Source organism: Solanum dulcamara, chromosome 2 (genome assembly GCF_947179165.1).
Source record: "Solanum dulcamara chromosome 2, daSolDulc1.2, whole genome shotgun sequence".
NCBI classification, from domain to species: Eukaryota; Viridiplantae; Streptophyta; class Magnoliopsida; order Solanales; family Solanaceae; genus Solanum; species Solanum dulcamara.
Window position 1 is genome coordinate 43831194 of NC_077238.1, and position 16527 is coordinate 43847720.

Consider the following 16527-nt stretch of genomic DNA (forward strand, 5'->3'; position numbering starts at 1 on the left):
TTGTGTAGTTTAAGACAGGATCATGGCCCTTTGTTGATATTTAGTCAACCTAAAATTAACCAACCAAATGACATTGTACCCTTTGAAATAAAAATTTGAGCCTGAATAGACCTTTTCTTTGACATACCACAATTTACCTTCCCTTTTTGCATGTAAACCTTTATCTTGGCCTTGGTCCCTCCAAGGGAAATGTTTACTTCAACTCAGGCCAAAAGCCTAAGATGAGGGTGGATACTATAAGGAGAAGAAGAAAAGTTAGGATATGAAAATAATGGTGGGATGAGAAGAAAAAGAAAAGCAGGGGATGTGGCTGCAAGTAAAAGATAAAATAAGTCAAAAAATGAGTTATGAAGAAAAAAAATAAGATTGAACAAAACCATAAATCACTCCGGAGAATAAACAATGAGTAAATAGGAGAACAACAAGAATTTGGGAGGTTGAAAATAAGTAGCTAAGATAAAGTAGCAACTAGAGGGGCAAAGTAGTCCCTTTTATCCTAAATGTATACTACCTTATCTCGAGCCTATGTTACAAGCCTAAAAAGCCTTATTGTGATCCTAAAAAGGTTATTCAAGAATTGAAGTGTTAAAAATAAGGACAAGCCTATGGTCTGTACTTTTGCATTGTTTGAACTTCTGTTGAGAGTGCAAGTAGTTTTGTCCTCTCTATTTATCCTTTATACACTATGTGAGAGACTTCTTTGTAGTAAGGGAATTGTGATTGTATTGTTTGGTTACTATATTGACTAGTACATGACTGTTTGCATTAATTTTGTTAGATGTGAATAGTACGATATTATGAAGTAATATTTGAGAATTGGTTAGATCATGAGTGCATTGAATAAGTGAAGTTGGGCATGTGGTTTATGTTGTAAGGAAGCTATATATTTCCTATGAGTTGCTTGTATTTGTGAATCGTTTGGTTTTATGTTGTGTTCTTGATTAAGAATAAGCAACAGTTCTAAGTTGAGAGTGTTGATGTGTCTCCAAAATGACACTTGCGATGCCTAAAACAAAGAATTATTGTAAGTTCTCAAGCGAGTTTTGTTAGTTTGATATGCGCTATTGTTTAGTTTTCATGGAAATTAAAGCAAGTTTGAGTTAATAATCATTCGATTGGTTTATGTAGAAATTTGCTTGCATTTGGACTAAGGTGGAATGGTAATGTTGAGAATAGAGCAAAGGGAAGCAAAATTGCACAAGAGGTGTTCAAGTACTTGATTTTGTTGAGGTTTTGGGACAACTTGAAATGAGAAAACAAAGAATGAACCTTACCATTCCATGAAGAACCTTGTACTAGATGTTTGGAGGCTAAAGCACCACATTTTAATCTAGGGTGCATATCACGAGATCCTTCAAGGGTCGTGGTGCACACCACTGCCCATGAAGACAGACATCCAATCGTGAAGAGAGCCTTCCTAGAAGGTAGCCAACAATTTGGCTAAGGCATATAGCAAGAGGCATCACCACGAGTCGTGGTGCTCACCACTGGTGGTCATGAGGCACCACCATGAGGCCATGATGGGTGTCATCCAGTGGTCAACCAAGGCCTGCGCTAGTTTTTAACTTCTATAAATACCCACCTTTGTTATATTTTTAGGGTATGCTTTTCCTACTATTTTTTAGGCTACATTACACGACCTAAAATATATTTTTTAGCTTTGATTCCTTGATCAGGAGTTGTTGGACAGCAGCAAAAGAAAGAACATGATAGTTGTGTTTCTTGGCTATCTTTGAAGACTTAGATCAAATTTGATTGCTTGTTTACATCGTTTGATTCTTGTATTGATTTTCTAAATCTTTTTAAGTATCGTTTCATGAATTATGCACAAATTGTTTTTTCTTTACGTATAATTATGCATAGATAATCGTACAACTTGGGCTATGGGTACCATGACGACATAACTAGGTAGGCAAATCTAGTATTAATTTTTGTGATATGTTTTTCCATGTATTATGATTTTTTTTCATTCAAAAGTCTTTTATAGTGAGGCACGCCTTGAGAAATTGTCCGTATTCATTGCTTTCCCAGGAGGGATGTAGTGATTAGGGAAAAATTATCACAATAGAAATTCAGAGGAACAAAACTTTATCCAAGTTACTTGAGTCTGGGAGGAGATAGTACTCTTATATCCAGGGCGAGGGTTAGTAAGGAATACATTTTGAGATCTGAATGAGATACATCTAAGAAGGACCGGGAGGTGAACTAGATGTTACCTAACTCGCAAGATTTTACATGCAATATATTGAACGACATCATAAATACGAGTTGTCTATTAAGTTATAAGTCATGTGGATCATAACCCTAGCCTAGTCTTCATATTATTTACAAACTAAATCTTGTCTCCTTGTCACTACATTGTTACTTTTTCTTAAATCAAAACCCAAAACCCCCCACTTTTACTTTATGAAATCTTATTTTCAGGAAATATCAATTACAATTAAATAGTGATAGTTAATAGAATTGTTTCAACCTATTCACTGTGGGATCGACCCTGACTTATAGTTTGGTAAATATATTTCTAATGATCGTCTATATTTTTTTTCGAGAGTTATAATTGAGCGTTATCACCTCCCACTGATTCAATTCGAAAGTAGTGTTTTGTGTGTGTATAGTCACCCGTCTCTGATCCTAATCATTGTGCCGACCCAACAATTTGTGCTACAAGTATATTGCAACAAATAGGTACCTTTTTAAATTCTTTTAGTTGATGTAAATTGGAAGTTGGGTCGTAGTTAGGATCAAGTGCGCATAATTATTGGGTAGTTTGGACCAGATGTATGTCTGTGAATGTGCATATTATGTGAGACGGTGTGTTTTATATTTATGATGGTCATGTTTGAATGTGTGATTGAACATTACTTTTGATTGTTTCAATTTGAGTTGCTTATAGGTGTTTGGCATTACTTTAATGGTTAAATGTATTGCATATGCTCTACATTGTGTGTGGATATTGAGTTGTGAGAAAGAGGAAGTTTAAACAATGGCAGAGCAGTGGGCTAGGGAGGATGACCTTCACCACGGACCGTATTGCACATCATGATCCATGGTGGAGTCCTGTTGTCTCCATATCTAAAATTTTATAAGTGTAGGATCACGGAAGAAATCACGGACCGTGAAACTTATTATGGGATGTAGTGCTGTTTGTGGTTCCAACACTTATAAAAATTTCAGGGGGATCTTTGAAGCCTAGCCACTGGAACTCACTATGGACCGCTTCACGGTCCGTAAAGGCCTTCACGATCCGTGAAAGTCCACTGTCCTGAAACACTTAAAAAATGAAAAACAAAAACTAAAAAATTTCAAAAAAAAATTGTATTTACATTTTAGCTTGCGATCGCCCTATGATAGATTAAGAAATGTCATTTCTTAACGATCATTGTCAACTTGTATAAAACATGGGAAAGTCTGAGTACCCATTTGAATTTGCTGTATTATTTTGTATAAAGACTAACCATTTGTCACTTTCTCAGGTATTATAGGACCCAAATGCACCAATCCCATGTCTCGACTTCATGACTCGTCCTCCCAAGAATCCGAGTCAAATTCAGACCATAAGCAACTCATCTAATGGGTCTGAGGTACAGTTGGCCATTAATATTTCTCCTCATGCACCTCCCACTACTAGAGCTAAGGCAGATGCATAGGCTAACGCCACTCCTTCCTAATTTGACAAGGAGGCAGCCGGCTCAGACAACAAGGCAAGCGAGGACGAGGCATAATTTAGAGAGGGCAGTTGAGACAATGAGCAGTCCGAGGGTGAAGCAACTGAAACTGGCAAAAGTGATGACGGATTGGATAGTATTGAATGGTTTTCTCATGACAAAGAAAATGATCCGAACGAGTGCTACAAGATTATTACATTCTTGAGAAATAGATGGCTCGTGTCTGGTCAATATGAAATCTTTTCAAATGGCCTGATCAAAGGTTTGAAGGACTTGACTAAAAGACCTATTGTGCCAGAAGTTTGGGTGATGACCGACAACCTCTCAACACTGCTCGATCTCAAGGATTTATTCTATAAACATCATTTTGGGTGGATGACAAAGGAACCGAGATATTATAGAGATAATCTTACTTGGGAGTTCTACTCCACCTATGCCGCTACGATGCTGAATACATTTTGTGATGAGACATCAAAGAAGAATAAAAGGGCCATCGCGTTGAGGTCACCACTTTTGAATAAAGTTATGGTTCATGGAAAGGTAGTTGATATCTCTGAGACCACAATAAATGGATTCTTATATGGCCCAGCCTTCCACATCGAATGAGTAGGAGTATATCATTTTTGAAGTTTTTGAAACTTCTTCATCCTTTCATTTCTTAGCTCTAGAAGGAGTAGGAGTAGATCATTTGATGTTGTCTAGGAGTAGATCATTTGATGTTGTCTCCTCTAGTTTTAGCCATTTTATACTATCTACAAGCACAATCAAATAGAAAAACGCAACCAAACAGAGTAACACAACCAACTAGAGTAAGGCTATCGATCACTGATCTTTTAAAACAATCATAGTAATGCTCAAGTAAAAATATCCTAAATAAGTACTACTTTCAATAAAAATCGATCATGCAATAACAGTAATCTCTAGAAACACCATTAAAATCAATTTCCATACAGTAGAAATTTCAAAATTGAGTGGTATAAAAATAAATCTTCAAATAATTTCTAGGTATTACCCAAATCAAAACGTCATAATAATGCGAAATCAAGAACATGAAAAGAAACTATTTAAACCCGATTAAATTTAACTGAGAGGAAAATGATGAAAGCTTTGAACTTGAGGATCAGAGCTTTGAACTTTAGAAACCTTTTATGGGATCTTCAAAATGTTTGTTGTAAGAGAAAGGTGAGTTTATGGAGGTCGATAAGGTGGGGATATTATGGAAGATGGAAATCCATCGGAGAAGAAAGAGGAAAAGTAAAGTGAAGTAGCAAGTTCTAAATGTTTGTTCAGAAAGAAGTTTTTTAGAAGTTAAATTGAATGCCAAGGTTTATTATTAATATATGAAAATTGGGATTATAAATTATTTTATATTGAAATATATTTTAATTTATGGTAAAAGATATTTTTATAAACTTGTATTTTATTCTCAAGTTTTTGTAATGTTAAAGAAGCTCTTGACCCCACAACCAATATTTTTAAAATATTAAACAGACTCATGACCCCACAACCCAAGTTTGTAAAATATTAAATAGGCATATGACCCACAAGCCAACCCCACTTTTTCACCTTTTCTAACCCTAACTATAAAATATAATCAAAAAGAAATTTAGTGGCTATTTTCTAAATTAAGTTTTAGAGGTGTCCCCCAATTCAATAATTCTCAAATAAAACTATTGATAGTTTAAATATGAAACTAATAATTCATGTCAAATTTATGGACGACTTCAAGTATTTACCCTAATTTCTTTCAAATGCTAAAGTCATTTGTCTAACTAGGAATCAGATGTTTCACCATTTCTCTTTCTACTGTACGTGCCGCTAAAGAAACAATCTCTCTCTCTCTCGCATATATATATATATATATATATATATAAAGGTGATGTGGCACCTCTCTAAGACCACCATTCCTATTTTTTTTCTCCAATTTTTAAATTTTTTTATTCAAATCTTAACATAATAATCTACTAAATTCCTCTAATGCATCTATTAACTTATAATTTAAGAGGATAATGAAAAGTTATAACATAAGAATATCTTTATTGTTGCAATAGAAAGTGAATAGTTGTAATGGTTGTCAAGAACTTATTGTAATCAGTCAATTTATAAACCGTAAAAAAAAATAGGTAATAGAGCATATAATCTGAATCATTGCAAGAAAAGCTTTACTACCTCAGGTATATCAAACTTTTTATTTTTTTGTATAAATGAAAAGGCAAAGGAGAGTACATAATCTGAAGGTAAATTGACAAAATTGAAGAATCATTGCACAAGATGATTTACTATTTTAGGTAAATTTGAATTTTTGAAAAGCTTTACTACCTTAGGTATATCAAATTTTCGATTTGTTTGTACAAATAAAATTAGGCAGGAGAGCACATAATCTAAAGATAAATTGACAAAATGAAAGAATCATTGCAAGAGAAGATTTAATTCTTCAGGTAAATTGAATTTTTGATTTATCTGTATAAATAATAATTATGCAAGAGATTAAATCGGGAACTCATAGCAAGAGAAGTTTTACTTCCTCAAGTAAATCAAATTTTTGATCTGTATGTATAAATAAACTCATTAGAATATATATGTGTAGACTTGACCACTTTATGTCAACAAGAATTATAACAGATGGATCTAATAAAATAAGAACGAAATTCTATTTAAGAATTCAATATAGCGAAGATGGAAAGACATCAAAATATCCTTTAACATTCAATTTGTGAAGCATGAAAATGATGCCCACCATGAAGTATTAGTTCTCTCATTTTAATTTTTTTATTTACAAATGATGGGGAGTGAGGACTATAGAGTATTGAAATGATATGAAATGTTATAAAAAAAAGATAAATTTATGATTCTCTTTTCTGAAAGTAAAGAATAAATTTAGTATGATAATTAGAGAAGAATAAGAAGGAAAGGCAACAAATTGCAAGATAAAAAAAAGAAGATAGTGAATTGAGTAAAACGAAAAAGTAAGGAAAAGAAGAAAACGGAAAGAATTTTTTTAAAAATATTACAATAAAAGGAAAACACAGAAAAGGAAAAAGGAATGAACATTTCTTTTTGTTTTACCTTTCTTTAGCCACTTCTCTCTCTTTCTATTTTTTTTAGTTAACATTTGAAAAAGAAAAAGGTTATAAAATACATAAATTAAACTATTTATTAAAAATGTAATATCATAATATAAAGGTGAGTATAACTATGTCAAAAAAGTAAATAAGATAATATTTTATCAATTCTTTTGAATTTCTTAACACAGCACATTAATACGAAAAAATACTTTAAAAGTCAAGAATACGAGAAAAAATTAATTATGATTTGTTAAAGAGATATTTTTTTCACAAATCTTATAGATCAAAAGAAAAAATAATTATTCAAAGAGTAGAAATTGCATAAATAATATAATAAATTATGATAGTAGGGAAGAGAGATGAATAAGATTATTTTTTTTTTGAAAATTTTAAAAATAGAAGGTAGCAAAAGGAATGTAAGGAAAAGTAATAAATTGTAGTAATGTGAGAAGAGAGATAAATAAGGTATTTAAATTATTATTTTTTTACATATTTTATGGATGAAAAATAATTAAGTAAAGAAGAATTTTTTGTGAATAATAATAACTTATGATAATAAGGATGAGAGATAAATACAATTTTTTATTTTAAAAAATTATAGAAATAGAAGGTAGAAAGAGGAATTTAAGAAAAAATAAAGTAAATTGTAGTAATGATGAGGAGAGATGAAAAGCAATAAATTATAGTAATAATGAGGAGATTATATAAAAAAGATAAATATATTTATCATATATAAAGGTGAGGGATTACTATAACTGTTACATAAGAGAATACTCCCTCCGTACCATATTAGATGGTTATCTTACTAAAAATATTTGTTCATATTACTTGATCATTTACTAAACCAAGATATAATCAATTAATTTTTTATTATTTTATCCCTACAATTAATATCTTCTTTTGATTGTAAATAATTTTCAATACTAGCTATTTTTATACTCTATGTATATTGCATTTGATATAGACAAAGGGCAAAATGATAAAATCTTTCAATCTATTAATAATTTTTTAATCACCGCGTAAAGTTAAAAGTCTTCATCTAACATAATACGAAGGGAGTAGTAAATTATGATATATGGAAGAGAGATGAATAAGTTTTTTTTTTTAGAAAATTTTAAAAATAGAATGTAGTAATAGGAATGTAAGGAAAAGTAACATATTGTAGTAATGTGAGGAGAGAAATAAATAAGGTATTTAATTTTTTTTATTTTTTTTACAGATTTTATGGATTAAAAAACAATTAAGTAAAGAAGAAATTTTTTGTGAATAATAATAATAATGAATTATGATAATAAGGAGGAGAGATAAATATAATTTTTTATTTTTAAAAAACTATAGAAATAGTAGGTAGAAAGAGGAATTTAAAAAATATATATATTAATGATGAGGAGAGCTGAAAAGCAATAAATTATAGTACTAATGAGGAGATATATAAAATTTTTAAAAAGGTAAATGTATTTATCACAATATAAAGGGGAGGGATTATTATAACTATAATATTTTATAACTTCCTTTGAGTTTTTTAACATAGAACATGAAGAGGAAAAAATATTTTTAAAGTCAAGAAAAGGAGAAAAAGAATAATTGAGTTTATTGGTCAAAGATTATTTTTTTTGTTTTACAGATTTTACAGATCAAAAGAAAAATATAAGGAAAGAAAGAAATTTTTTGTGAATAATAATACTACTAATTATGATAATAAGAAGGATAGATACATGAGATTATGTTTTTTAGAAAATTTTATAAATAGAAGGTAGAAAGAGGAATTCAAGAAAAAGAAATTAATTATATTAACATTGAGAGAAGGAAAAAAAACAGATTGTAGTAATAATGCTGAAAGTATAAATAAAATATTTGAGACGTATTTTTTTCAAATTTTATAAATCAAAAGAAAAAGACAATTAAAGAAAAAAATTGTGAATAATAATTATAAATTATGGTAATAAGAAGGAAAGATAAGATAAAGATTTTTCAAATTTGTCATTGGACTTTGAGAAAAAACTTATTTATGTGATCCGTTAAAAGTTTGATTCATTTATGACATTGACTTTTGTGAAAAGGCCCATCTATGCCATTATTTTTTAATTCCGATTTTGCAAAATCATCCAAACAACTTTCAACACTTTTCTATTGGAGTTTTGAATCAAATATACTCTTTGTGCTTTTTCTTCTTCTTCTTCAAGAACATATGAATAACACCAAGAATTTCAAATTTCCAACTTCTTCAATTTTCACAAAATCACCTTAAATTTCAATAGTAGCATTCCTCCGAGCTAGATATCAAAATTCAATATCGTTTGAGCTCGAATTCAACCTAACCCAACAAGACACACTTAAAATTTCTTCAAAATTTCAAAATTTTAACCTCCTTTAATGTAGAGTATTCTCCACAACTCTAAATCACTTGAAATTTTGAACATAGACATAGTGAACTTTAATATAGTATTTTATGAGTCTATGTTTAAAATTTCAAAGTAATTGGAGTTGTGACGAAAATTTCACTATTAAAAGAGGTTAAAGTTTTGATGCTTTAAAGAATTTTTAAGTGTATCTTATTTGGTTAGGTTGAATTCGAGTTCAAAAAAGAATTGAATTTTGATATCTAGCTCGGAGGGATGTTACTATTGAAATTTGAGATGATTTCGTGAAAAAATTGAAAAAGTTAGAAATTTAAAGTTTTTGGTGTTCTTCATTTGTTCTTAGTTCCAAATGTTTCTCACTGTAGGATTAGCATAATCTAAGATTGCTTGAGGAAAGCATTGAAATCATTGAGATCTCGAAGTAGATTTTCGACTTCTCCCTTTATTTCAAGAATCAAATCAGCATTATCAATTAATAGTTGCATCAAATTTTCTACTGAAAACTTTACTGCTACATCCGCCATTGCTGCAGTTCTAGCTTGCTGGGTTTGGGGTTGTTGACTGTATAACTTTAATTTTGAATGCACCTCATCTGTTCGATAAATTGTCTAAGAGGAAAAGGAGCTTGTTAATAAGACGATGTGAATGGTAACTTCGATGTGAACAATACTCCGAAGTGAATAGTATTTTTTGGCGGCAACCAGGTTCATTTCAACTGGAGTTGGTACCTCCGGTTTCCATATCTTCCCATATGTATTCTATGTTCATACACTTGTAGTTACATTTTTTTTGACTTTAGACCTTTGAATAATTTATTAGTTCATATGCGTTTTCATGGCTTTGGATAGTAATGGTAGACTAGGGTCATGTTCTCACTCAGGGACGGGAATGAGGACGAGGGTAAGGAGGGGTAAGTGGGTTAAAGGAGTGCCTAGAATGAGAGTAGGTTCTTGGAACATTGGGACGTTAACGGGAAAATCCATAGAGCTAGTTAAGATTCTAAAGAAGAGAAAGATTAATATAGCTATGGGTAGATTCTAAAGCTAAGGAGGTAGACGGGTATAAGCTTTGGTTCTATGGTAGATTGATGTATAGGAATGGGGTAGGCATTTTAGTAGACAGTGATTTAAGGGATCAGGTGGTGGAGGTTAGGAGAGTCACTGATAGGATGATGTCGATTAAGGTGGTCGTTGAAGGGATCACGTTGAACATTATTAGTGCTTATGCACCGCAAGCGGGCTTAGGCGTGAAGGATAAGAGGTGTTTTTGGGAGGATTTGGACGAGTTAGTGGGAGAATACCACCTACTGAGAAGCTTTTCGTGGGAGGAGATTTCAATGGGCACATTGGGTCTATTTTGGGAGGGTATGATGATGTGCATGGAGGCTTTGTCTTCAGGGACAGAAATGAAGAAGGAGTTTTACTTTTGGATTTCGCAAGAGTTTTTGGGTTGGTGATAGCCAATTTGAATTTTCCAAAGAAGGAGGACCCCTTGGTAACCTTCCGTAGTTTGGTGGCTAAGACTCAGATAAATTTTCTAATCCTTAGAAAGGATGATAAAGGTCTGTGCAAAGACTATAAGGTCATTCGTATCAACAACCTTACAACCCGAAATAAACTTTTGGTGATGGATTTAGGAATCAAGATGACGAGGAAGAAAAGGGTCGGGGATGACTGACCTAGGATCAGATGGGAGAGTTTGACCACGGCTAGTGCCCTAGAGATGGAAGAGAAATTGAAGGATATGGGCTCCTGAGATAGTAGTGGGGATGCGAACAATATGTAGGATAGGATGACTAGTTGTATTAGGGTTATAGCAAGGAAAGTGTTAGGAGTCTCGACAAGTAGTCGTAGTCGACATCGAGGGGACTGGTGGTGGAATGGAAAAGTTCAAAGGAAGGTGGAAGCAAAGAATATGGCATATGTGAAGTTGATAGAAAGCAAGGATGAGGTAGATAAGTGGACGAATAGGGAACTTTATAAGATAGCGAGGAAGGAGGCGAAGTCGGCGGTTTCGATGGTAAAAACTGTAGATTTTAAATGTCTTTATGCTGAACTAGAAGAGAAAGACGGGAATAAAAAATTATTCAGGCTAGCCAGGGCGCGGAAGAGAAGGGCACGCGATATGGATCAAGTGCAGTGCATTAAGGATGAGTATGAAAAAGTATTGATGGAGGAGAACCTCATTAAACAGAGATGACAGTCATACTTCCATAAACTCTTGAATAAAGAAGGGAACAGAGAGATTGTGTTGGGAGATTTGAAACATACAGGGAGGCTTCACAATTTTGGGGGTTGCAGGAGTATTATGGATGAGGAGGTTAATGGTGCTATTCGTAGGATGCGCTGGGGAAGAGCGAACGGACCTGATGAGATTCTTGGGAAATTTTGGAAGAGCGCGAGATTAGTAAGTTTGGAGTGGCTGACTAGGTTATTTAATATCATTTTTAAGACGACAATGATCCCTGAAGAATGAAGGTCGAGCACAATGACCCCCTTATACAAAAATAAGGGGGATATACCGAATTGCAACAACTATAAAGGTATCAAGCTTCTAAGCCATACTATGAAAGTGTGGGAAAGAGTGGTGGAGATGAGCGTGATGAGAGGCGTGTCTATTTCAGAAAATCAGTTCAGATTTATGTCGGGACGCTCAACTACAAAAGTCATCCATATTATGAGAACACTGGTGGAGCAGTATAAGGAGAGGAAGAGGGACTTGCATATGGTATTCATCGACCTAGAAAAGGCTTACGATAAAGTTTCACGAGAGATACTATGAAGATGTCTTGAGGCTAAAAGTGTACCTGTGGCGTACATTAGGGTGATCAAGGACATGTATGAGGGTGTCAAAACTAGGGTAAGGACAGTAGGAGGGGACTCAGAGAACTTCTCAGTTGTGATGGGGTTGCATCAAGGATCAGATCTCAGTCCATTTTTATTTTCCTTGGTGATGGATGGATTAACGCGACAAATTCAAGGTGAGGTGCCATGGTGTATGCTTTTCGCGGATGACATAGTCCTGATCGATGAGATTCGTAGTGGAGTTAATGCTAAGCTGAAGGATTGGAGACATACCTTGGAGTCTAAAGGGTTTAAGCTGAGTAGGACCTAGACCGAGTACTAACAGTGTAAGTTCAGTAAGACACCTCAGGAGGTTGGCGTGGAAGTTAGGCTTGGTGAACAGGCCATCTAAAAGAAAAGTAGTTTCAAGTACCTTGGGTCTATCATGCAAGGTAGCGGGGAGATTGACGATGATGTCAAACACCATATTGAGACAGGATGGATGAAATGGAGGCTCACTTCCAGTGTGCTATGTGACAAGAAGGTGCCACCACAACTTAAGGGCAAGTTCTACAAAGTGGTGGTTAAACCGACTATGTTATATGGGGCGAAGTGTTGGCCAGTTAAGGTTTCTCACGTTCAAAAGATGAAAGTTACTGAGATGAGAATATTGAGATGGATGTGTGGTCATACCAGGAGCGACAAAATTAAAAAAAATGAGGTTATTCGGGACAAGGTAGGAGTGGCCTCGGTGGAAGACAAGATGCGGGAAATGCGACTGAGATGGTTTGGGCATGTGAAGAGGAGAGACACATATGCCCCAGTGTGGAGGTATGAGAGGTTGGCCATGGATGATTCAAAAGAGGTGGAGTAGGCCGAAGAAATATTGGGGAGAGATGATTAAACAGAACATGGCGCAACTACGGCTTATCGAGGACATGACCTTAGATAGGAGGGTGTGGAGGAATCACATTAGAGTAGAAGGCTAGTACATAGTATCATTATTCTCCCTTATTTGTAGGCGCATTAGTGCACTATAATTTCTTGTGATTTGATTTCTGTTATTATCTATTACTTTCTGTACTTTGATTACTCTATTTTATCTGTGTCGCTCTCGTTATTTGCTTTCCCATAACACTTTAAAATTCTTAGCCTTATCTAACCTTTTTATGCTTTTATTGAGCCGAGAATCTTTTGGAAACAACCGTCCTACCTTTGTAGGAGTAAGGTCTGCGTACACTTTACCCTCCCCAGACCCCACGTTGGGGGATTTCACTGGGTTGTTGTTGTTGTTGTTGTTGTTGTTGTCGTCGTCAAGTGTTCTTGGTGTTCTTGAAGAAGAAGAAACAAAATGAGTATATTTGATTCAAAACTCCAATAGAAAAGTATTAAATATTTTTTGAATGGTTTTGTAAAATTGGAGTTAAAAAATAATGGCTTAAATGAGTTTTTTTCTCGAACAACAATGGCTAGCTAAGCTAAACTTTTAACGTATGACATAAATAAACTTTTCTCAAAGTTAATGACATATTTGAGCTTTTTTCCTTTTTTATTTTAGAAAACTATAAATGTAGAAGGCAACTTTTTTATCTTTAATTCTGTAAGCATAATATCTAATGAATATATAGAATTATTGTTTATATACGAAAATTCTCTCTCATCTCTCAACTAAAATTATAAAAATATCATCTTATGATTAATGTCTTCATGATCATTAATAATAACTAAAACGTGAAATTTAATCTAGTTGAATTTGAAAACTAAAAAAAATCCTTAAAAATATTTTTTGATATTCGAATATTAAAAAATAATTATTTCAAATCTTAATACGACTTTTTATTCATCTCTAACAAGTTTCCTAGTTGAATAGAAAGAAACCAAATCTACGAAACTAAGTTCCAGATCTGATCCAATAATATTAGTGTGTGTAAGAGAGAGTGTGTGTAATTTCTCCTTCAAGTTGGAAATTGGACAAAAATGTCCTAAAGAGAACGATTTGTTTCCATACTTTTTTCCACTTAATTGACGTACAATTGAAAGACTTAATTGAACAATATAGTGACTGATTATGGCATATGTCGGTAGTTTAACTGGTGAATGAAAATTGGACCTCTTGACCACCAAATTATTATCGGGGGTTTAAATAAAAGTAACTACAAATGGGTGTTTGGCGTAGTGGGAAGTCATATCGAGATCAAGTCGTGGGAAGCACTAAAAAGAAAGAAGCAAAGAAAGAAAACTTTGTTAAAACTGGGTCAACAGTCTTTTTCTACCAACCATATTCCTAAAATAAACCAAACCTTCCCTTAAACATCTTCAATCTTAAACAAACTTCTCTAACACATGTCCCATCTTTCTCCTTGATTCAATTTTTCCGGCTTTTCGCATGCATACAATTCTCTTTTGCTCCGATAGGTCCATTTTATTAGAAAGAGCAAATGGAGAAGAGTGGCACTACTCCAACATCACCGCATATTAATCAGTTATGTGAAGATATTGATCATAATCGATTTAAGAATACCGTTCCCACATCTGATGATCCCTCCTCTGAACTTCCTGAAAATGTTGAAAATTTTTGCAAAATCGTAGAGTCTAGGATTGCAAAATGTAATTCTGGTGAAACTCTGACCAGATTGGGAAAGATGACTGAGGAAGAGTCCTTTTTCCTTGAAGCCGTGATGCATTTATCTAAATTGAGAAATGCCATCGCCAAATCTCCATCAGGGTCAACGTTATTTAGTCGAACCGATATTGTCTTGCAACTAACCATGACTTTCATGGAAGAAGAATTGCGAACCTTATTAGAAGATTTTGGAGTTAGTTCTAATTCAAATGTTGATAAAAATTCACAACTCGAGGATTATCCATCATATCCGCCAGAGGTTGTGACAAGAATGAATCGAATTACCAAAGCCATGATCTCAGCCGGATTTGAAACAGCTAGTTGTCAAGTGTATTCAATTTCACGAAGAAATGCATTCTATGACCAAATGAAAATGCTCGAATTCGAGAAGATAAATGTAGATGATGTGCTGAGAATGTCTTGGGATTCTCTAGAAGGAGAGATCACTAGATGGATCAATATTGCGAGGAGCTGCTCAAGCACTTTATTCCTTGGCGAGAGGAGACTCGGAGAATCAGTTTTCTCCGATCTCTCAAAGCCTGTTTAACAATCTGGCACGTTCCATCGTAATACAGATACTTGACTTTGCTGAGGCGGTCTCCTGGACAAAACACTCTGCCGAGAAGCTCTTCAAATATCTGGACATATACGATACAATTGGTGATCTCATTCATGCGATAAGTGAATCTCTCTCCATTAATGACTGTGAACACGAATTGAAGTCTGAGATCTTAGCTACAAGAGATAGATTCGGGGAGGCTGTGGTAAATTTATTCAGTGATCTTGAAAACTCCATCAAAAACGAGGCAGCAAGAACACCGGTTCCTGGTGGTGCGGTGCACCCGCTCACACGTTACGTCATGAATTATCTAAAATGCGCGTGAGAATACAAAGACGCCCTGGAACACATTTTCAAGGAACATGCCGCCACGTCACTGTCCAAGTGGAAATCATCACTTGATGAAGAGAGCGGAGGCCCAAACGAAAATGTAGTATCTGAGACAACGCCGTTAACAGCACAGCTCGTGACAATAATGGACCTGTTGGATGCAAATCTAGAAGCCAAGTCAAACTTGTATAGAGACGACCCTTCCTTGCGTGACATATTCTTGATGAACAACGGTAGATACATCTTACAAAAAGCCAAAGGATCCACGGAGGTCCGTCAAGTGATGGGCGACACATGGTGTAGAAGAAGATCTACGACGGTGAGGCAATACCACAAGAATTACCAAAGAGAAACATGGGGAAGACTGCTACAAATACTAGAGGGGATGCAAGTCAATGGGAAGGTGACAAATCCAGTAGTGAAAGAGAGGTTTAAGAATTTCAGCACTATGCTATAATGCTAGATGAAATCCGTCGTACGTAGAGCACTTGGGTAGTGAGTGACGAGAAGCTTTGGTCCGAGCTCAGAGTTTCTATATCCGCCGTGTTAATTCCGGCCTATAGATCCTTCTGTGGGAGATTTAGGCAGTATCTAGACAATACAAAGCATGCAGACAAGTATTTTAAGTATCAGCCAGAAGATATTGAAACGTTAGTTGAGTGCCTCTTTGACGGCAATCCTACATATATGGCACGGAGGAAGACGTAATATAACCCCCACCATCTTCCTGCAGCATAATTAACGACTCTTCAAATAATAATTTGATTTCAGATTTTTGTATGATACTTATTCATTACTACTAGTATTAGTTCATATTTATTACTACAAGTATTAGTTCATATTTTCCTGTCAATTTTCCGTTTCCAGTCTTTTTTAAAGGAATCAACATCACGCAGAAATGTTTTTTTTTTATTTGGTGTCCGGTACTCATATTGGAGCTGACTAAATTTGGATTCGCACCGGAAAGTCCCACATTGGGGGTAAAGCATTCCCTAACAAAGGCAACTCCGTATTTAGGGAGATTCGAACTCGAGACATCTGATTAAAGATGGATAGGTACGTATCACTCCAGCACAATCATTGTTGGTCACGCAAAAATTGCACTTATATTATTTGTGCTTGTCTTAAAGTCGCCTCTACGA

General features: G+C 34.3%; 1 pseudogene; it reads left to right on the forward strand.

The window, feature by feature from the left end:
• The first annotated feature begins 14136 nt into the window (after positions 1–14136).
• On the forward strand, positions 14137–16093 carry LOC129876062 (exocyst complex component EXO70B1-like; annotated as a pseudogene).
• Positions 16094–16527: the final 434 nt, after the last annotated feature.